Genomic DNA, 22,772 nt, shown 5'->3' on the forward strand with positions numbered 1-22,772 from the left:
AGCTATGGCTAGACTTTATAAAACACTGTCTTGGAGTACTGTTTCCAGTTCTGGATGCTACACTTCAGGAAGAGAACAAAGGCTTTGAAGGGAGCGGAGAAGGGATTGACAGATGATCCCAGGGACGAGGAGCTGCAGTTATCTGAAGAAGCTGAGGTTGCTCTACATGGCGCAGAGGAAGCTGTGAGAAGCAGCAATCTTCTGGGCTGAGCAGCATCTGTGGGGTGAAAGGAATTGCTGACGTTGTGGATCGAAACCCTGCTTCAGGACAGAAAGTGGAGAGGGGAGGCAGCCAGCATAATGAACAGGGGGCCTAGGGGTGGGGGGAGGAGTGGTGAGAGAGTAGTGATTGATGGACCAAGAGGCTGGGTGAAGGATAATGGGCAGACATAGTCAGGTAGAGCTGGGAGACGGTTGCAGATAGGTGATAGGTGGAAGAAGGCAAAATTGGAGCCAGGAGTGGGGAAGGGTGTCATGGTCCGGTCCGTGAAGTCCGCATTCTGGTTCACGGTCCGATCCGTGGACTCAGGACTCCGGGTCTTCCAGCTGTCCCTCCTTTGGTTGAGTTAATCATAGGCACCTGATTCCCACCTTGCGGCTTGGAATATAAGTGGTCTTGGGGGCAAGTGTGAGCTGCTGGTTTGTCTTGTCAAGATTCCCTGGGAGCAACCTTCTGGTGGAAGGCTAGAGCAGCTACTCGCCATTTTTAGGCTGTGTTGGGGAACCATTCCCCACATGGAGCCTTGCTGTCAGTAGTCGGAGCGGTCTTTGCTGTATGGATTCGGCTGTTTCCCGGGCCAACTGAGCGGCTGCCAGTCACTCTGAGCTAGGTAGGGATCCGGCTGTTTCTGTAGCCAGCTGAGGTTGCTGGCTGAACTGCGACTCAGAGCAACCCAGATGCAGAGATGGAACTGTCTGTTGTTCTTCGATGTTTGTCTCTTCTTGTCATCGCCTCCATGGGGTAAGTCAGGCCGTTCTGCCATTGCCCTGTGGGCGGATCTGCCTTGTCTTGTCATCGCCTCCGTGGGGTAAGTCTGGCCATTCTGCCATCACCTGACAGATGGCCCTGTCCCACCTTGGCGTGGAGAAGAAGTTGAGTCCCGGCTTGTAAGTATAAGTCCTGGCTCTATGTCTATGTACTGTCCTGTCTCATGTTGGTGTTGTATTAAAGATGAGTCCTGGCTTTTCGAAGGGTAAGTCCCAGCTCGATGTTGATGTACAGTTCCCAGTCTGTCTCCGAGCTCCAGCCTCTGAGTTACCAGCCTTGAGAGCCAAGACCCCAGCCTGCAGCCTCGAGAGTCAAGACCCCAGCCTGTCTCCAGGTTCAAGAGCCAAGACCCCAGCCTGTCTCCAGGTTCAAGAGCCAAGACCCCAGCCTGTCTCCAGGTTCAAGAGCCAAGACCTCAGCCTGTCTCCAGGTTCAAGAGCCAAGAACCCAGCCTGTCTCCAGGTTCAAGAGCCAAGACCCCAGCCACATCCTGTCCGGTAGCCATGTCATGTCCTTGCCTAGTTCTGGGGTCCGAACCTGAGGCAAGACCCAGGTCCTGGGTCCTTGTCCAGTCTCTGGCTCGGAGTCCAAGCTCAGGCTCCTAGTTCATAGTTCCTTGTCTGGGTTCCCTGTGTCTAGCCCAGGTCTGCGTTCTTGTCCCTGCTCCTTGTCTGTATCCTGTCAAGTCCTGTTCCTTGTACTTCAGTGTCTGTGTCTTGCATTTGGGTCTGCCATCAACGCCCCCATTGTGACAAAGGGAGGATGAATAATATCTGAAAGAGCTATTTAAAATCACAAGTTTGGACAGTGTGAACATTGGAGAAGGGATCAGGAAGCCAAGGAATTGGATGAATGCAATTAGAAAGAACAAACAAATGGGACATAAGGTAAAACTGCTACACAGCGAGCAGCTGGGGAGTAGAACATACTGCTGGGGGAGTAATAGGTGCCGCTTCAACATTGAAGAGAAAGCTGATTAAATATCTGAAAGGAAAGAATTCGTCGAGCTCTGGCAGTTGGTGGGGCATTGGGATTAGATGGCTTGCTCTTAATGCAGGCTAGGTAGGCCAGTTGCCTCCATCCACACTGTTACTCTTTGGTTACACCAGCCATTGGGAGCTAAGATAAACATACAAGGAAGCAAACTAAAGCTTCAAAGATATTTCCCATTTCTAATAACTGAACTCCCCTGAAGCCGACCACTGAAACACAAGGAGAAGGTTGGGCTGATGTGCTGGATATGTTCTAATGTAATCGTGAGCAAGATCAATTCAACGGAGGAGGGAAATCTGGGTTCACCAAAGGAGCAGTTTGCTCAAGGCAATAATTTAAGGACAATGACCTTTCTCCCTGTGGTTCTTAGCTGAATAAATTGCTGTCCTCTTGCATGTCAACATTGAGTTGAATACCACTGAATGAGTAATGTGGGAAATGTTTTCAATGAAGATGCACTTTTCAAATTGTATTAAAACACAGACTCATTATGAGGACAATTGTGCTGAGAGGGAGAGTGTGGAAACATGCCACAGTATTCTACTCAGTCTCCCTCTATCAACAGTGTATTAAAAAACCACATTGCCAGCTTTTCCAATATAATTTTGCACAGCCTGAAAGGGACTCTGGCAATGGAAATTCAGGTTGAAATTGCAACCTCCCACCTCAGGAAATGCTGCAACACATTGATGGACCTGCATGCCAGCAGCTGAATGCATAGTCCTGCGTCTGAAATCATGGTTAAGTCCAGGAAAGAACCGCAATCTACGAATTTGACAATGGCATCTGTGAGTTAAACACTGCAATGTGGTAACTCATAGAAACGCCTTCATAAAATGCCAGTTTTTCCCTATGTACTTAATTCATAAAGTCACATAAAAATTTTTGATATCTAATTAATTAGGTCTGACATTTTCCCGATAAAATCAAGTAGAGTATGAGGTTCTGCTGGACGTGCTAGTCAGAACACACCAGAAGGAAATATTAAAGACAAAACAGGCAAGTGGAGGGTTGGAGTGGTTTTAAGGGCTTGGCAGACACCTTGTCCCGTTCTTCCATAGCAGTGATTATTATTACTTACAGATAGCCTGTATTTCCCACTTGTACCAGTAGTCTGCTGACCCCTCAGTGGTCTCTACCTCAGCCATTTCCTTCCCAGAACATCCTTCAATGCCTGCTCACAGTAGAGCGATCCATCAGTCGTATTCCCTTCTCCTGTTTCCCTGCTCATTCTCTCCTATATAGCCATCCACTCCCTTTGAATTGTTGACACTTCCTGTGTGTCGCTAAACCTATAGCTACCAGCATGACTTTGGGATGCGGGAAAAACCCAGGGCACCCAAGGAAAGCCTATGCAGTCGTGGAAACAACATGCAGGCTCCACACTGGAGGAAAGGTTTGAACCCAGGTCACTGGACCTGTGAGGCAGAAGACCAAGGCAGAGAGGTACACACGCCTAACTACAGAGAGTACATACAAACTCCACACAGACAGTAACGAAGGCTAGGACTGAGCCGCGGGCACTGGAGCTGTGAGACAGCAGACCATCGCTGTCCTGCACAATTCAGATGAATGGATTTTTGTCAGGTATTGGGATTAGGAATCGAAGGATCAAGCCTGGTAGTTGGAGTTAAACTATTGATCATCCAGCATCTAATTGGGTGTTTAGTTGATTTGAAGGGTGGATGGGCTATCCCTAGTTTGTTGTACCTCCTTAATGGTGACAAGGTTTTCTGCATGCCAAAGGCTGTTGGTTTAATGTCAAGTCCTTCGCAATGGAAGATGATCTCCCAAGAGTTTTTTCAGATCAAGGTCATGAACACTCACTGGCCTGTGTGGAAGAAATGATGCAGGATTTCATGGTGTGAGCTTGATAAATTTGGCTGATAAGTACACTTCTTTATCCATCTTCTGGCATGGATGTTCAAGTGTTCCGTAAAATACTTTAACTTATGATAAATGAGGGACAACTCACACAACTTTATAATGTCACCATTGTGTTTACCCGCACTAATTACCTAGCAACTTGAAAAGGTTCCGTCAGTTTTTGTTCTTATTCTCCTTCTCTCTGTGAGTTTACCATGGTACTCTCAGTACACAAAGACACATTCGTCCATGCAACATCTTCAGCTGAGCTGCAATTCAAATAACTTGGAGAGACTATGAACAGCAGGCATGTCAGCAGCTGAACTGTTCCTTGGGCCCTACAGAAATGCTTTACCGTTCTAAGCTGCACAAGCCTGTTGCATATTTTAAAGAAGATTTACTAAATCCAACCAACTAAACCTGAAAGTCAGAGCTCCATGATTTATTATGCATAGTAAATTCATCTGCTTGGCAACATTTGTACCACAAAAGCATTTTTATTTTTCTCTGCTCAGTTACTTATAAAACCAAGTCTGTGGAAAGATAGGAGTTCCAATTATCAGAGAAGGACTGTGGTTTCAAGTAGGAACTTTTCAAATAATTGTTGGATTTCCCAATGGTTCTTCAATTTTAGGGGAGGTCACAGGGAATATGGAGGAACTATGACAGAAGGGAGGGGAAACACAATGGGAAGATAAGAAAACAAGGACAAGAATTTAAGAACCAAGAGTTTGGTGCCATTGATGGTCAGAGAAAACTTGAATGAAAGGTGCACAAGACTTGATACAGTTTAGGATGAGTTTGTTTATATATAGGATAAGGTAGGGGTCTAGTTAACAAAATCAAGTAGAAAGCAAACAGAATTTCTGAGTAACATTCTACTGAATATAGAATAGTGGAGCCCTGAGCAAATTCGCCATCATTTTCCAAATTATCTAACATCCTTGATATTTTGAGCTCCAGGAATTGAAGATTGTTTAATGGCACTTCCAGTGCAACAAGTGTAAAGGAGAATGAAATAATTGTTACTCGAGATCTGATGTAGCATAAAAAAAGACTCAAGATAAAGAGCACAATAAATATAAATGCATAAGACAGCTTATATACGTAGATTGATTGTACATCCATAAAGTGGCACAAGGCACAGGAGTGTCTGTACGTAAGGTGACTCTGACAGGAAATGATAAAGCAGTGGTGGTTGGGGGTGTGAAGGAGTGGGTTTGTGGCTGGAGGTGATTGGGGTAAGTAACTGTTTTTGAATCTGGTTGTCCTGACGTGGATGATACGTATTCTCCTCCCTGATGGGAGTGGAGCAACAGTCTATGACTATGGAGTTGATGGTCCTTTGCCGGCACCTTTCTGTGTATATGTATGTCCTTGATGGCAGGTAGGCTGGTGGTAATGATGCACTGGGCAGTTTTGGCTACCTGTTGTAGAGCCTTTCTGTTTGCCACATTGCAGTTTCTGTAACCAAGCAGTGATGTAGCTTGTTAGGATGCTCTCCACTGCGCATCAATAGAATGATGTGAGCATGGATGTGCAAAGTCCAGCTCTCTTCAGCCTCCCCAGAAAGGGAACTAGCTGTTCCTGAACCTAGTGGCGAGGGACTCCTACCCTTTGATAACTGTGAGGAGGTGACACGGCACGGATGATGATGTTGGCTTCTCGAGGCAACACTTCCGGTGGGTACTGGGTGATGATGGGGAGGGATGTGCTCATGATGCATTGGGTTGAATCCACTGCTCCCTGCAGCTCCTTATGCTCCTATGCATTCGCATCGTCACACCGGAACATGAGGCAACCAGTCAGGACACTCTGGACAGTACATCTGTAGCAGTTTGTTAGTGTTCAGTAACAAACCAAATCTCTTTGAACTCCCAAGAAAATAGAGATGCTGGCCTGTCTTCCTTTGATTGCACCAATGTACTGTTAGTTGCTCTGCTTCACATTCCTTACCAGATCAGTTCATTTCTTATGGTGCTTTATCATATTGGTGTTCTCACTGAGAGCAGAGCTCATGTTGGCCACCACCTCCTTTAAACTTGCCCCTGAAGTCTCTCCAACAGTCTCTTACACAGAGGAACTCCTTCCTGGCCGCTGTATATTCCCACTGCAGCTCTCATCTTTTCCAACAGTGTTTCTGGGTTCTGCTTGGCAGCTATGCCCACACTGCTACAGACGGCTGCAAGGGGATCCAAGCCAGCATCTGCAGATGCACTGTATCGGATGCAGTGCCTTGAGGAACCACGCTTCTCAGATTTTTATGCACGATACAGAGTGGAAGCTATCTGAATGAGGTGGCTTTGACTGATTGGATGTTTTTGCAGGTGAAACTGTTTACTTCTCACACAATAGCAATTACCCCGTTAAAGGTAGGTATGAGCAAACAAGTCCATATTGGCATTGCAATCTTGCACTTTGTGGCCATTGCTGGCAGGGCTGACATTTATCAGCTACCACTCGCGGCCCTTGAAGAGATGATAATTAACCTTCAAAGTCAGCCTCTGCAGTGTCAATGAGCTCAAGGTGCTATCTGGTCCACGGTTCCTGGCATCATGAATCGGGAGGTGAGAACATGAGGTCACTTCCTACCCATCAATGGCTAGATGTTCAGGAAGCCTCTCCCTTCATTCTATATGAATCTCTGTGGTGTGATTATGTAAAGTCGCCAAGGTTATTTTTGGATGACTTTGATTTTAGAAACATAGAAAATAGGTGCAGGAGTAGGCCATTCGGCCCTTCGAGCCTGCACCGCCATTTATTATGATCATGGCTGATCATCCAACTCAGAACCCCGCCCCAGCCTTCCCTCCATACCCCCTGACCCCCGTAGCCACAAGGGCCATATCTAACTCCCTCTTAAATATAGCCAATGAACTGGCCTCAACAGTTTTCTGTGGCAGAGAATTCCACAGATTCACCACTCTCTGTGTGAAGAAGTTTTTCCTAATCTCGGTCCTAAAAGGCTTCCCCTCTATCCTCAAACTGTGACCCCTCGTTCTGGACTTCCCCAACATCGGGAACAATCTTCCTGCATCTAGCCTGTCCAATCCCTTTAGGATCTTATACGTTTCAATCAGATCCCCCCTCAATCTTCTAAATTCCAACGAGTACAAGCCCAATTCATCCAGTCTTTCTTCATATGAAAGTCCTGCCATCCCAGGAATCAATCTGGTGAACCTTCTTTGTACTCCCTCTATGGCAAAGATGTCTTTCCTCAGATTAGGGGACCAAAACTGCACACAATACTCCAGGTGTGGTCTCACCAAGGCCTTGTACAACTGCAGTAGTACCTCCCTGCTCCTGTACTTGAATCCTCTTGCTATAAATGCCAGCATACCATTCGCCTTTTTCACCGCCTGCTGTACCTGCATGCCCACTTTCAATGACTGGTGTATAATGACACCCAGGTCTCGTTGCACCTCCCCTTTTCCTAATCGGCCACCATTCAGATAATAATCTGTTTTCCTATTTTTGCCACCAAAGTGGATAACTTCACATTTATCCACATTAAATTGCATCTGCCATGAATTTGCCCACTCACCCAACCTATCCAAGTCACCCTGCATCCTCTTAGCATCCTCCTCACTGCTAACACTGCCACCCAGCTTCGTGTCATCCGCAAACTTGGAGATGCTGCATTTAATTCCCTCATCCAAGTCATTAATATATATTGTAAACAACTGGGGTCCCAGCACTGAGCCTTGCGGTACCCCACTAGTCACCGCCTGCCATTCTGAAAAGGTCCCGTTTATTCCCACTCTTTGCTTTCTGTCTGCTAACCAATTCTCCACCCACACCAATACCTTACCCCCAATACCATGTGATTTAAGTTTGCACACTAATCTCCTGTGTGGGACCTTGTCAAAAGCCTTTTGAAAATCCAAATATACCACATCCACTGGTTCTCCCCTATCCACTCTACTAGTTACATCCTCAAAAAATTCTATGAGATTCGTCAGACATGATTTTCCTTTCACAAATCCATGCTGACTTTGTCCGATCATTTCACCGCTTTCCAAATGTGCTGTTATCACATCCTTGATAACTGACTCCAGCAGTTTCCCCACCACCGACGTTAGGCTAACCGGTCTATAATTCCCCGGTTTCTCTCTCCCTCCTTTTTTAAAAAGTGGGGTTACATTAGCCACCCTCCAATCCTCAGGAACTAGTCCAGAATCTAACGAGTTTTGAAAAATTATCACTAATGCATCCACTATTTCTTGGGCTACTTCTTTAAGCACTCTAGGATGCAGACCATCTGGCCCTGGGGATTTATCTGCCTTCAATCCCTTCAATTTACCTAACACCACTTCCCTACTAACATGTATTTCGCTCAGTTCCTCCATCTCACTGGACCCTCTGTCCCTTACTATTTCTGGAAGATTATTTATGTCCTCCTTAGTGAAGACAGAACCAAAGTAACTATTCAATTGGTCTGCCATGTCCTTGCTCCCCATAATCAATTCACCTGTTTCTGTCTGCAGGGGACCTACATTTGTCTTTACCAGTCTTTTCCTTTTTACATATCTATAAAAGCTTTTACAGTCCGTTTTTATGTTCCCTGCCAGTTTTCTCTCATAATCTTTTTTCCCCTTCCTAATTAAGCCCTTTGTCCTCCTCTGCTGAACTCTGAATTTCTCCCAGTCCTCAGGTGAGCCACTTTCTCTGGCTAATTTGTATGCTACTTCTTTGGAATTGATACTATCCCTAATTTCTCTTGTCAGCCACGGGTGCACTACCTTCCTTGATTTATTCTTTTGCCAAACTGGGATGAACAATTGTTGTAGTTCATCCATGCAACCTTTAAATGCTTGCCATCGCATATCCACCGTCAATCCTTGAAGTGTCATTTGCCAGTCTATCTTAGCTAATTCACGTCTCATACCTTCAAAGTTACCCTTCTTTAAGTTCAGAACCTTTGTTTCTGAATTAACTATGTCACTCTCCATATTAATGAAGAATTCCACCATATTATGGTCACTCTTACCCAAGGGGCCTCTCACGACAAGATCGCTAATTAACCCTTCCTCATTGCTCAAAACCCAGTCCAGAATAGCCTGCTCTCTAGTTGGTTCCTCGACATGTTGGTTCAAAAAACCATCCCGCATACATTCCAAGAAATCCTCTTCCTCAGCACCTTTACCAATTTGGTTCACCCAGTCTACATGTAGATTGAAGTCACCCATTATAACTGCTGTTCCTTTATTGCACACATTTCTAATTTCCTGTTTAATACCATCTCCGACCTCACTACTACTGTTAGGTGGCCTGTACACAACTCCCACCAGCGTCTTCAGCCCCTTGGTGTTACGCAGCTCTACCCATATCGATTCCACATCTTCCCGGCTTATGTCCTTCCTTTCTATTGCGTTAATCTCTTCTTTAACCAGCAACGCCACCCCACCTCCCCTTCCTTCATGTCTATCCCTCCTGAATATTGAATATCCCTGAACGTTGAGCTCCCATCCCTGGTCACCCTGGAGCCATGTCTCTGTGATCCCAACAATATCATAATCATTAATAACAATCTGTACTTTCAATTCATCCACCTTATTACGAATGCTCCTTGCATTGACACATAAAGCCTTCAGGCGCTCTTTTATAACTCTCTTAGCCCTTATACAATTATGTTGAAAAGTGGCCCTTTTTAATGCTTGCCCTGGATTTGTCGGCCTGCCACTTTTACTTTTCTCCTTTGTACTTTTTGCTTCTACCCTCACTTTACACCCCTCTGTCTCTCTGCACTGGTTCCCATCCCTCTGTTGTGAACTAACCTCCTCACGCCTAGCCTCTTTAATTTGATTCCCACCCCCCAACCATTCTAGTTTAAAGTCACCTCAGTAGCCCCCGCTAATCTCCCTGCCAGGATATTGGTCCCCCTAGGATTCAAGTGTAACCCGTCCTTTTTGTACAGGTCACGCCTGCGCCAAAAGAGGTCCCAATGATCCAAAAACTTGAATCCCTGCCCCCTGCTCCAATGAGCTGCCTCTCTTATTGAGCCTCTTGCTCAGAAACAGGAATATCTGGTTTATCAGTAGCATCATGTGCCATTGCCATTCCTGAGCAGATGTGTCATCGCGTTGTTTCAGTCTATTATATTCAGATGGGTTGGACTGAAAGCTGGGATTGGAGAATGTTGGGCAGTTCAGGCCTGGATGAGTGACTAACTTCATATGTCACCTTGCAGATGGAATTTGTTTCAAGCGCAGGTCACCTAATGGAGAGCATCATCATAAAGGCAATACAAGGCTCAGATTAAGTCTGGTTTTCATTGCTCAGCTGCCTTTGGCAATGTGAAACTCTCTGTGGCAAGTAACTAAATATTCCAAACAATAGGGGGAAAGGACTCATTGTTACGAAGGTAGTTATGGCAACTGTATGACCGGGGAACTGATTTGTTTTTGGTGACTCATCAATCAGTGTTCGACATCCAAGTAGGTGATGTTCCCTCTTCCAGCTGGTCCAGTCAGTCCTGGTCCAGGTATGTGCCAGAAAACTAAAGGCACAAGAGGAGAGAGAGTTAAAAGGGACAAGGGCAGCTTTCTCATGCAAAGGGTGGTGCATATTTGGAATGAGCTACCAGAAATAGTAGTTGAGACAGGCATGTTGGCGATGTCTAAAAGCTACCTAGATAAGGACATGGATAGGAGAGTTTTGGAGGACTATGGCCAAGCATTGGCTGATGGGCGAGTTCAGTGGGCAAACTACTTGGCATGGATGAGTTGGACCTGTTCCCACACTGGATAACTATGACTCTATAAGTGTTCTCTCTCTTACTACCAGGGTCTCTTCTCCCATCCATTTCCCAGTCTCCCTTCCTCCTTCTTCCCCCTCCAACATTTATCAGCCGCACTAACGTTGTTTTGAAAGTGCAGAAGAGAATTTGGAACACAGGAAGAATTTTAAGTTATATCTTTGAAGGTTATTAGGCAAACATTTTCCAGCGACCATTGAAACTGTGAAGCAATGCATTTTGATTCATCATTTCAACAAGTGTTGTTAACCAGCAATGCACTTGTGATTTTTAATCACAATTAATGTTTTTAATTGCAGGCAGCCCCATGTTGCTTCTTCTGAGCAATTTTACCCGCAGTGTGTGTATCGCATTTTATTTTCCCTTTTTCTAACTCCCATGTGAAACTCAATAATACATCTGTGGTTGGCAGCATGCCCACAATCAGAAGAAATCATTGCATTTTGCAGTTCTTAGTTCTGCTCACAGATTCACCTGAGAATTTTTCTGTTTACTTATGGGAATGCAATCTGTCTGTGTCAATTACCAATCTCCAGATTCACAGACTAACATGTAGCAGCCCCCTCAAGCAGCTTGGCTCATTTGATTAAACAACCGTGCAACCTGAGGCCGGTTATTTGAAGGTGTTTGCTTCTCCCCAGAGAGATTACACCCCTCAGCATTCTGTTTCGATTACTGCCATTGAGCCAGAGAAAGAAACGCATAGACCAGGGTTCCCATCCCTGGTAGTCGAACCTGAGGTCAGGATAGGTTCATCTCCCCACCAATGACCTTGCTTCCTACACACCTTCAGAGGAGAATAACTGAGGGCGGCTGGGCAACCTTACAGAAGCGTTTAAAATTATGGAAGGCATAGATAAAGTAAATAGTAAATGTCTTTTCCCCAGGGCAGGAGAGTCCAAAATTATTGGACATAGGTTAAGGGTGAGAGTGGAAAGTCTTGAAAGGGATCTGAGGGGCAACTTTTCCACACAGAGGATGGTAAGTATATGGAATAAGCTGCCAGAGGAAACAGTTGTGACAGGTATAATTGTATTACTTAAGAAGAACTTGGATAGGTGTAGGGCCTTGGAGTGATATGGACGGAAATTAGGTGGATGACGTGGTCAGTATGGACTGGAGGGGGACACACGAAGGACCTGTATCCTTGTTGTGTTGCTCAATGGCTCTTTGACCCTATTTGGGAAGTATATGCAGGGCTGTGACACAGCAGAAAGGTGTAACTAGGTGAAGAAATGTGGCGAGAAGGGAAGAGACCAGAGACACTTGTCAAAGTGAGTCTCTTCTCCATCTCTCAGTATCGAGAGCTGTTCACGTCATGCCCTTGAAAATGGGTGTGTTTGCAAATGAGTTAAACCATTAAAAACACAGAGGAGAAGGGCCTTGTACCTGACTGGAATGTAAAGAATGAGAAATATTTCCATGATAATGTTAATATTAGAGGTGAATATTCATTCATTCATTCCATTTTAAATAGCTGGCTAATCCCAAAATGCTGTCCCATCGAGCAGTTGGAGAATACTAATCCCGTGTGTACTAACTGAGAGTACTCGTCTCCTAGTGTGCACCATCTCACAGTATCCTTTATTCACATCAACTGAACGTACGTGATGCAGATAATAGCATGGGAATGAGGGCGGGGAATGGGTGGGGGTGAGGGTGAGGAATGGGTGGGTGGGTGGGTGTGTGGGGTGGGAAATGGTTAGGTGTGTGGGTGGGAATGTGTGAATGTGAGGATGGGAATGGGTGGGTTTGTGGGTGTGAGGATGGGAATGGGTGGATGTGTGGGTGTGAGGGTGGGAATGGGTGGGTGTGAGTGTTGGGAATGGGTGGGTGTGTCCGTGTGTGGGGTGTTGAATGGTTAGGTGTGTGGGTGGGGAATGTGTGAATGTGAGGGTGGGAATGGGTGGGTGTGTGGGTGTGAGGGTGGAAAATGGTTAGGTGTGTGGGTGGGGAATGTGTGAATGTGAGGATGGGAATGGGTGGGTGTGTTGGTGTGAGGATGGGAATAGGTGGGGATAAGGGTGGGGAATGGGTGGGTGTGTGGGTTGGGAATGGGTGGGTGTGTAGGTGTGTGGGGTAGGGAATGGTTAGGTGTGTGGGTGGGGAATGTGTGAATGTGAGGATGGGAATGGGTGGGTGTGATGGTTGGGAATGTGTGGGTGTGTGGGTGTGAGGGTGGGAATGGGTGGGGATAAGGGTGGGGAATGGGTGGGTGTGAGGGTTGGGAATGGGTGGATGTGAGGGTGGGAATGGGTGGGGATAAAGGTGGGGAATGGGTGGGGGATATGGGTGGAGAATATCTCCAGATAGCCATGAAAACAAGAAAAAAAAGGCAGCACAACCATCAACCCCCAAACACCTCCTCCCCATTCAAAAAAATGTACAAAAATAGAAAAGGCACATCAAATGGTAGGGCATTGAAGAATGCGGTAGAACAGAGGGATCTAGGAATAATGATGCATAGTTCCCTGAAGGCGGAATCTCATGTGGATAGGGTGGTGAAGAAAGCTTTTGGTATGCTGGCCTTTATAAATCAGAGCATTGAGTATAGGAGTTGGGATGTAATGTTGAAATTGTATAAGGCATTGGTAAGGCTAAATTTGGAGTATTGTGTACAGTTCTGGTCACTGAATTATAGGAAAGATGTCAATAAAATTGAGAGAGTACAGAGAAGATTTACTAGAATGTTACCTGGGTTTCATCTCCTAAGTTACAGAGAAAGGTTGAACAAGTTGGGTCTTTATTCTTTGGAGCGTAGAAGGTTGAGGGGAGACTTGATAGAGGTATTTAAAATTATGAGGGAGATTGGTAGAGTTGACGTGGATAAGCTTTTTCCATTGAGAGTGGGGGAGATTCAAACAAGAGGACATGAGTTGAGAGTTAAAGGGCAAAAGTTTAGGGGTAACATGAAGGGGAACTTCTTTACTCAGAGAGTGGTAGCTGTGTGGAACGAGCTTCCAGCAGAAGTGGTTGAGGCAGGTTCGATGTTGTCATTTAAAGTTAAATTGGATAGCTATATGGACAGGAAAGGAATGGAGGGTTATGGGCTGAGTGCAGGTCGGTGGGACTAGATGAGAGTAAGTGTTTGGCGCAGACTAGAAGGGCCAAGATGGCCTGTTTCCGTGTTGTAGTTATATGGTTATATGGTTATAAGCCCAAATCCCCCCTCTCTGTACAAAAAATGTACAAAAACGGAAAAGTCACATCCACCCCAAATCCCCCCTCCCCACTCAAAAAACATACAAAGATGGAACAGGCACATCAACCCCCAAATCCCTCCTCTCGCACAAAAAAAAACGAAGAAATGGAACAAGCACATTGACCTCACCAAATCCACACCCCAACTCAAATAAAAACCAAGAAAGATCAGGTGAGAAAAAACAGAATACAAAAAAACTTTAAGATCAAAAAAAAAGACTATAGTCCAAGTCCACATCCAAAACGCAGAAAATCTGGGCAGCGTTCTCTAGGCACAGCAGCAGGCTCTCCCCTCTCCAGTGGCAGAGCAGAGCAAAAGTCAGAAGGGGTTAGGTTTTTGGGATTCAGGTTGTGGATAAGGGTGGGGAGGGTATGCAGTGGGATGAGAATGTTGATCAGAGTGTGGATGAGGTTGGGGAAGACTGCGAATAAGAGTGGAGGTGAGGATGGATGGGGATGAGGGCGGACGTGGGAAGAGGTGAGATGGGGTTTGGAGTAGAAGAATGGATGAAGCTCAGTGGGGATAGTGTGTGTGGTGAGGGAGGGTGTGGGAGTGTTTATCACCTACAACTAGGGACATAGACACTATGAAGGCCCATGATATACTAACAGACTTCATTCCACAGCTAAACAGCAGACTTAGCAACTCATAGAGTGAACAAAGAGCCAGCAATGAGCCAGTGGAAGAAACTGTACGTACTGAGAGCCAGGAAGCCCATGTAACTCTGGGTAGAAGAATGGGAGGAAAGGGATGCATTGTTCCCAGTCTGGAGGGCAGGGTAGCTCCGACTGAAACACAATCAATAAAGAATACCAGAGGTTAGAGAGCAGATGCCACAAACAGTAGAACAAACAATAGATTCAAACACTTTGTTATAACGTGCAAATAACGCCGTCGGCTGAAGGAGAGGGTGCACAGCCCAAAATTGGAAAATGAATCAGATGTGTATCTGTGGCATATAGTAGGCGCCAACAAGTATACTCATCCAAGACAAAGCAGACAACAATACGGTGACAAGAAATACGCTGGAAAGAATTGTAGAATAGAGAGCCAAAGACACTGTGGAACAGAGAGCCAAAAGCACTTGCAACCCCCTGGGAAAGGTTTCACTGCTAATGTAATGCTTTCTCTGTAGCAGCAGTGTTTGGGTTGTGACTAGAGAAAACGAGGGCTTTGAAATGTGTAGCATCCATTGAGGGGAGTGTTTTTCTTTCTTGTGTGCCCAAGAGCCAGGGATTCGCGGCCTTCTGTTCAGCGGAAGATGGAGAGAGAAGATGCCAGAGCAGAGAGGTCGTAGACTGCAGGACTGAGTGGACGTGGAATGGGATCGGGAGTCAATGACGCCCAGGGGAAATCGATGGAGAACAAACAGACGGGAAAATCATGAGCTCCAACGTGCACATTCGACTGTTTCGTTAAAATGGGCACTTTTCTTTTTGCTTTCTTTACTAATCCTCTAGTCAAATTAAGAATTATAAAGCTAAATCATTAAATTGCATATGGTGTACTGTTTGTTATTTTGTGGTACTGATTTGTAACAGGAGAAAACATCACGCAGCATCCACGCAAACGAGATTTCACAAGTTTGGTGGGCTGGAGAGTGTCTTCCCATAGACTAACGCCTCCAGCCTACCTGAGGATTACAATTGTGGGGGCTCATCTGAGATTGATTTTGTTGATTGCTCTGTGCATTGAAGCAGTGGGTTGTGTGTTTCAAGTCTGTGCTAGTATGGATGCTGCCAGGGTGGAGTGGTGGTGTTCATCCATGGGGGTTACCGGTAACTAACGTGTGCGTGTTGAGTGGGGTAGATATTCGTATTCTGGATGAATTGTTATTTTGCATGTTAAGTTACTGTAAAGTTGTCAGCAAAGTTACGATAGCGGGGCAGAGATTTGATAAGATGTCAGGCACGGACCCCGTTTTACTGCAGACTGACATAATGACAGAAGAGTGGGCCGAATTACAAGTCGAGATTCCCGTAGCTGGGAAGCGAAGACTTCAAAGACAGGTTTCTATCATTTCTGAGGAGTGAGGGGAAGGAGTTGTCAGATTTAGAATGTTTAATTAGTCCCCATCTCCCAGAGAAGAGTGAGAATTCTGAGTTAGTATCCTCCCTTACCTCTCTGGCAAATAAATGGCAAAATGCCCTAGTCCAAAGTCCCAGCTATAGTCGGCTCCACCTGTTCTCTGGAATAACACCCACCCCTAAAGGGGAGGAGGAGAATGAAACTCAGTTGTTAGATGAGCGGTGCTCTGATGACATAAAGTGACAGAGATGGGTTAAAAGTTTGAGTGGGCGGGCTGCTGATGTGGGGAGAGCTGTGAAGTTCCAGGACCCCCTAGTTAAAGTTGTGGATTGCATGGGAGCACTGGAAAATGCATTCAGCACAACAGAGAGCCCAATGGAGCCCATGGCGGGGTTTCAGAACATCCATCAGGAGAACGGGGAGAAAGCTTTCTGCCTACATCTTTCGGCTAGAGAGGCAGCAAATTGCTTGTGGCACAGAGGGGCCATTCAGGCAGCTGAGGTGGATCAGTTAAGAATGGAACAGATAGCAAAGGGCGCCCAGTCCCAGGACCTGATCGCATGGGGTCTCTGACTGTCTCGTAAGACGCGCCCCCTCCCTTGTTTGTTGAGCTGATCAGAGAAGTACGAGAGGAGTAGAATGCGTCAGAGGCATAGAAGGCCTCCGTCAGCAGGGTACAGTCCTCTGTAGTGGTCTCCTGCAGTAAGGTGACCAAGGATAGCCTGCCTCAGGGAGTGGTAGAGGAGATTGTGGCTGAGTTGAGAACTGAGATGTCCCGGTTGTTATCAGCGGATGTGACCCCCCCACCCCATATGATGGAGCTGATAGAGGGGGCGGATCCTCTGAAGGGACAGACTATGTGGAGGGCTGCCAGCATCTGGGGACCTGCGAGAATGGGAGCGGCCAGTATTGTCTGGTGAAGAGGGACACTTCAGGTGGTTGTGTGAATGGTGGGAAACCCCTCTGAGAGTGAGCCCCCGGGTACCTAAACAGAGAGATTTGTTGGGAAAACTTTAAAAATACCCAGTAAGGGGATAGCCTGGCATATCGGGGGACACACATTCCCAGCAGAATATCAAGGAACACCCTAAAGCAAAGAACCCTATTCCTGAAGGCTTAGTGGGGCCAAGTTTCAGTGTATCAGTATGGATAGAGGGTATTTATGCGAGAGCCATACTTGACACAGGGTCGCAGGTCACGTTACTGTACCGTTCGTGTTACAACCAGTATTTGATGCATTTACCATTGACGCCATTCAGTGCACTGAAGACCTGGGGTATTAGTGCGGGTGATTAACTGTGTAATGGTTATTTGTCAGTGAAGCTGGAGTTTTCGCAGGCTGATGTGGGAGTTGCTGAGGCCCTTGATACATTAGTGCTGGTTTGTCCGGACATTGAGGAGAAGGGCGGCGTTTCATTTCCTGTGGAGACCAACACTCCTATTGTGAGGAGGCTCATGGGAGCCTGCAAGGAGAAAGCTGCAGAGAGCTTCCTGAGAACATCGTCTGTTCACCCAGTGTTTCGAGCTGTTTTTGAGGAAGTGTGTGGCTGCATTGGGCCAGGTAACGAGTTCAGATGAGGGACTGTGTGGTTCACCCAGTCCAAGTCAATCATGTTACGGCCCAGGGAAGTAACGAGAGTAATAGGAAACCCCAAGTTTCCCAGAGTGCTTGAGGGTGAAGCCCTCTTAGTGGACACTCAGGTAGACCACGAGGAGGAATCTGGATTTCCTGTTGGGGTACTGGTGAGGCCCGGACTGCAGAAACCCTCGACTGTACAGGTGAACAGGATGGCAGTGATCGTCAGGAACACTACGAAGAGGGAGGTCACCTTCAAGCTGGGAATGCCCCGGCACATTTGTTCCTGGTGACGGTGATGTCTAGTGTCCCTGTGAGACAAGCAGGGAGAAACTATTGGACAAAGGGGGAAAGTTGGCCACTGTGTCTTTCAACTTCAGCGACTCCCCGGTACCTGCGGGTTGGAAGAGAGGTTGATAGAGAAGATGTTGAAACTGGAGGGTGTCTTTTCCACTGACGAATTTGATGTGGGTTGTTCCAAAAGCACTCGTTATACTATTCAGGTGACTGAGAACACCCCATTGAGAGAGAGGTTGCGGCAACTGGCCCCTGCAGAGGTGGAGGATGCTCAGCAACTTTTGTGTAAGTTGAAGGAACCTGAGATCATCACCAAGTCCCGAAGCCACTTTGCATCCCCAGTAGTAGTGGCCCAGAAGAAGAATGGGAAGGTATGGATGTGCGTGGACTCTATGGATGTGCGTGGACACTGCCTCTATTTTAGACGGATCTGTCACTACTCCATCGCATGAGACTATGTGCCCAACATAGCTGACAGATGTCTTGCAGAACTGGCACTTGTCCAGGGAAATTTTAACCCTTCAGTAGCCTCTCTTCATGCTCTTCCAAGGTGGACCCAAACACTATGAGGTCATTCAGATACACCAATACCTCAAGCAAGTTACCACCGTTTTCTCCATAATATGCTGGAAGGTCGCAGAGGCTCCTGATATGCCCTGGGGCATCCTTTCTAACTCCTCAAGTCCAGCACACTGAACCACTTTGCACCACTCAGACAGGCCAGTGCATCTTTGATCCTCTGGTCTGTATACTGATCAGGGACAAGTGCCAGTTCTGCAAGACATCTGTCAGCTATGTTGGGCACATAGTCTCATGCGATGGAGTAGTGACAGATCCGTCTAAAATAGAGGCAGTGACCACATGGTCAAGGCCCCAGACTGTGAGTGCTTTGCGTTTATTCCTTGGGTTCTGTGGGAACTATCGGAGGTTCGTGGAGGGCTATGTGAAAGTAAGTCACCCTTTAAATCATCTTCCTTGGGGAAGAGAGGGAGGAGGACAAAAGGAGAGGAGGGTAAAGAGAATCTTAGCCCTTCAGAGCCTTTTGGAGAGAGGTTGGATGCAAAATGTGAGGAGGCCTTTCAGTCGCTGAAGGAGCTGCAGACACAGGTGCCTGGGCTGGCTTTTGCGGAGCCCCGATTGCTGTATGTACTGCATACGGATGCCAGCAGAGAGGGCTTAAAGGGTGTTTTGTATCAGGATCAGGGCTTTGGGTTGAGACCTGTTGCGTTTGTTAGCTGGAGTCTGTCGCCCTCTAAGAAAAACTATCCAATGCACAAGCTGAAGTTTCTGGTGTTGGAATGGGATGTGGTGGATAAGTTGAGTGACTACCTCTATGGTGCCATATTTGAGATGAGGATGACAACAATCCCCTAACTTATTTCTTGACCTTGGTGAAATTGAAGTCCACAGGCTATCGGTGGTTGGCGGCATTGTCTGCCTATGATTTCAGCCTGAAGTACCAGCTGGGAAGTCAGAACATTGATGCTGATGCTTTGTCCTGACGTGCTCACGAAGGCCTGGACAGGGACGAAGAGTGGGAGAGCGTTCCTGCCCCGGGGGTGAAAGCCATGTCCCAGTTTGCCATCGTGGTGAAGGCGGACGGAAGGCAAGGGCAGGATCGAGCGGTGGATCAATGGGAGCTTCTGATGACCCCATTCCACAAGTTTACCGTAACCCGACTGCTCTGAAGACAGACCAGTTACTGGAACTGAGTCCTGGGGAAGTGGCAACTGCTCTGCGAGATGACCCGGGCATCGGTACCATTTGGCAGCAGTTGAAAAGGGAGACATGGTCCAAGTGGAGAAGACGAAACACACTGTGGTGCCTTCATTACTGAGAGAATGGCCCAGATTGGAGTTGAGGAACCAGATCCCATACAGGTCACATCACCACCAGACCAGCCTCGGCGTTCCCAGCTGGTTCTGCCTGAGAAGTATCGGAGATTGGTGTTGAAGTCACTTCATGATGATTCTGAACATTTGGGGATTGAAAAGGCATATGGATTGCTCAGAGTCTGGTTCTACTGGCCCCGAATGAAGCTGGAGGTCGAAGAATACAGCAGGTCATGCATTTGATGCATACGGAGGAAGACCCTGCCTATGTGGGCAGCTCCCTTGTCCCACTTGCAGAGTGCAGGGCCCCTGGACCTGGTGTGGATGGCTTTCTTGTCAATAGAGCCAGATGCCAGCAACATGGCGAATGTCTTGGTCATTACGGATCACTACACCAGATATGCGCAGGCTTTCCCGACCAAGGACCAAAGGGTGTCCACCATGGCCAAAATGTTATAGGAGAAGTATTTCATTTATTATGGCCTCCCCGGGTGGATGCATAGTGATCAGGGACGGGATTTCGAGAATAGGTTCATCCATGAGTTACTGGGCACGCTTGGAGTCAAGAAGTAGAGGACTACTCCCTATCATCCGTAGGGTGATCCCCAGCCCAAGAGGTCTAATCAAACCCTGCTAGACATGCTCAGGACCCTGGAGATTAGCTAGAAGAGCAGGTGGAGTCAACATATTGGACATCTGGTCCACAACTGTACCCAAAATGAAGCTACTGGGCATTCGCCATACTATCTGATGTTTGGGTGCGAGGCGAGGTTGCCCATTGACCTTTGTTTTGGGACTGATGAGGACAACCTACCACCGAAGACTTATCTGAAGTATGTGTCTGATATGAGAAGGGAGCTGAAAAATGCTTATGAATTAGCTGAGGTCACGGCTGCCAAGCAGAATCAAGGGAATAAGAGAAGGTATGATCAAAGGGTGAGATTCTCCCAACTCATACCAGGAGACCAAGTACTCATAAGGAATTTGGGGCTACCTGGGAAGCATAGGTTGGCTGACCGCTGGGCGGCTACGCCCTATGTAGTGAAGAGTCAGATGCCAAACGTACCCGGTTTCTGGGTGAAACCAGAGGATGGGAATGGGCCTGTCAAGATTTTCCATCAGAACCACCTTCTGCCTCTGGGACAAGACCAGAGCCCGACCCGGGGCCTACACCTAGTAAGAGGCCTCTGACCTACCCGAGGGTTACACACTGTCGAACAGAGAGCTAAAAGCACTGCAGAACAGAGAGCCAAAAGTACTGTCGAACAGAGAGCTAAACAAGAGGAATATTTGTTCCTCCCAGTGACAGAAGAGGTTACCCAAGGCATGAAATGCTTAAAGCATCATCAATATTAATGAATTGTAATAAATTTAACAAACACCATTTCCCTTTCATAGAACTGCCCCTGCAATTCTGATGAAGGGTCTCAGACATAAAACAAAATTGTTTCTGCTTTCCAGCATTATATGGTTTTATTTCTGATTTCCAGCATCTGCCTGATTGCCTAATGATTTACTCCTTAATAATAGGATTAGGGCTATGGTCAGTACTGGCAAAGCCACTGAAACATCATAGAGTCTGATAAGGGTTCTCAGGTCTGGCTTGTTCCTCATTCTACAGATACATTGATACTTTGTCCCTATAATCAGCATCAAGTGCAACTGTCCTCACATTACATTCAGTGTTGATCGCAGTGAGCTTACCTTGGAAATCATGACATGACTATGACATGGTGGCATCTCTTGAATAATGCTGTTGATTAGATAATGTGATGTATCACAGAAAGCATCAGGCGGAAGACCCTCACACACCTCCTGAAAACACTCTGTCCCAGTACAAACTCAACACCACTGCAAGGAGACAAAGAAGGGGGCAGTATGACCTTTAGCCTTGCCTCAGCATCACCAGGATCATGTTCCCACTGACAGGGGAGCATCTTCAGTTGGGACAACCCGCCGACCGCAGTCAGCTGGAACAGGATCAGCAAAGTCACTGATATCTGCTGAAGCTTGGCTGTAGTCCATCCACACACCTCAACATTTGTCAGAGCTATATGACTCCAGCGAGGGGCAAATCTACAAAATCTTACCTCAGCTGGACAGAGTGGATACTGGAAGGATGATCCTGAGGACTAGGGAGTCCAGTCTAAGGATATGTTGAAAGCCACTCAAAACTAAGACAAGAAGAATTTTTTTTCTTGGAAAAAGTAGAGAACCAGGGGAATTTTCTATCAGAGAAAAAGTTGAAGCCAAGTTATTAAATATTTTCAAAAATGAGATAGATATTGCTCCAAGGGATAGAGCTGTCAAGGGATATGGGAGAAATCTGGAAAAGGGCAGTGAATTTGGATGATTAGCCGTGATCATATAGATGGCAGAGCAGTGAATGACCTCCTCCTGCTTCAGGGTCTTTTGTTTGGAACTGATGAAAGAAAAATAAGTTAGTTTTCAGTGCTAGGGATGGTGGGGGAGGGATAGTAGAACAAAGGGAACATCAGAGCATGCTGTATTTATATCAACAAAATTGATATCAAGAATACAAGACACAAGCATGATAAATGGTTCCACTAAGGTATAACACAAGAGTTAGGAAAACAATGTAAAAAAACTTTCAACAAAAGTTCAAAGTAAACTTATTATCAAAGTACATGTATGTCACCATATACAGCCCTGAGATTCATTTCCTTACAGACCTACTCAGTCAATCCAAGAAACCCAATAGAATCAAAGAAAAAACAAACAAGAGAAAATCTGCAGATGCTGGAAATCCAATCAACACACAAAATGCTGGAGGAACCTAGCAGGCCAGGCAGCATCTATGGAAAAGATTATAGATGACGTTTCAGACCGAGACCCTTCAGCAGAATCAATGAAAGACTGCATCCAATAGGATGAACAAACAACCAATGTACAAATGACAACAAACTATGCAAATACAAAAGAAATAAAAAGAAACAATGATAATAAATAAATAAGCAATAAATATCAAGAACTCCAGATGAAGAGTCCATGAGTTTTGGGAACAGTTCAGCGATGGGGCAAGTGAAATTAACTGAAGTTCAAGAGCCTGATGGTTGAAGTTCTTCAGCGACAACGCTCCATGTTGGTGTGCTCAGAGAGCTATACCCATGATGCACTGGGCTGTATCCATTACACTTTGTAGGATTTTCCATTTAAGGGCATTGATTTTTCCATACCAGGCTGTGATGCAACCACTGTGCCTCAACAGAAGT

This window comes from Mobula hypostoma, chromosome 23, assembly GCF_963921235.1.
Source record: "Mobula hypostoma chromosome 23, sMobHyp1.1, whole genome shotgun sequence".
Classification (NCBI taxonomy): Eukaryota; Metazoa; Chordata; class Chondrichthyes; order Myliobatiformes; family Myliobatidae; genus Mobula; species Mobula hypostoma.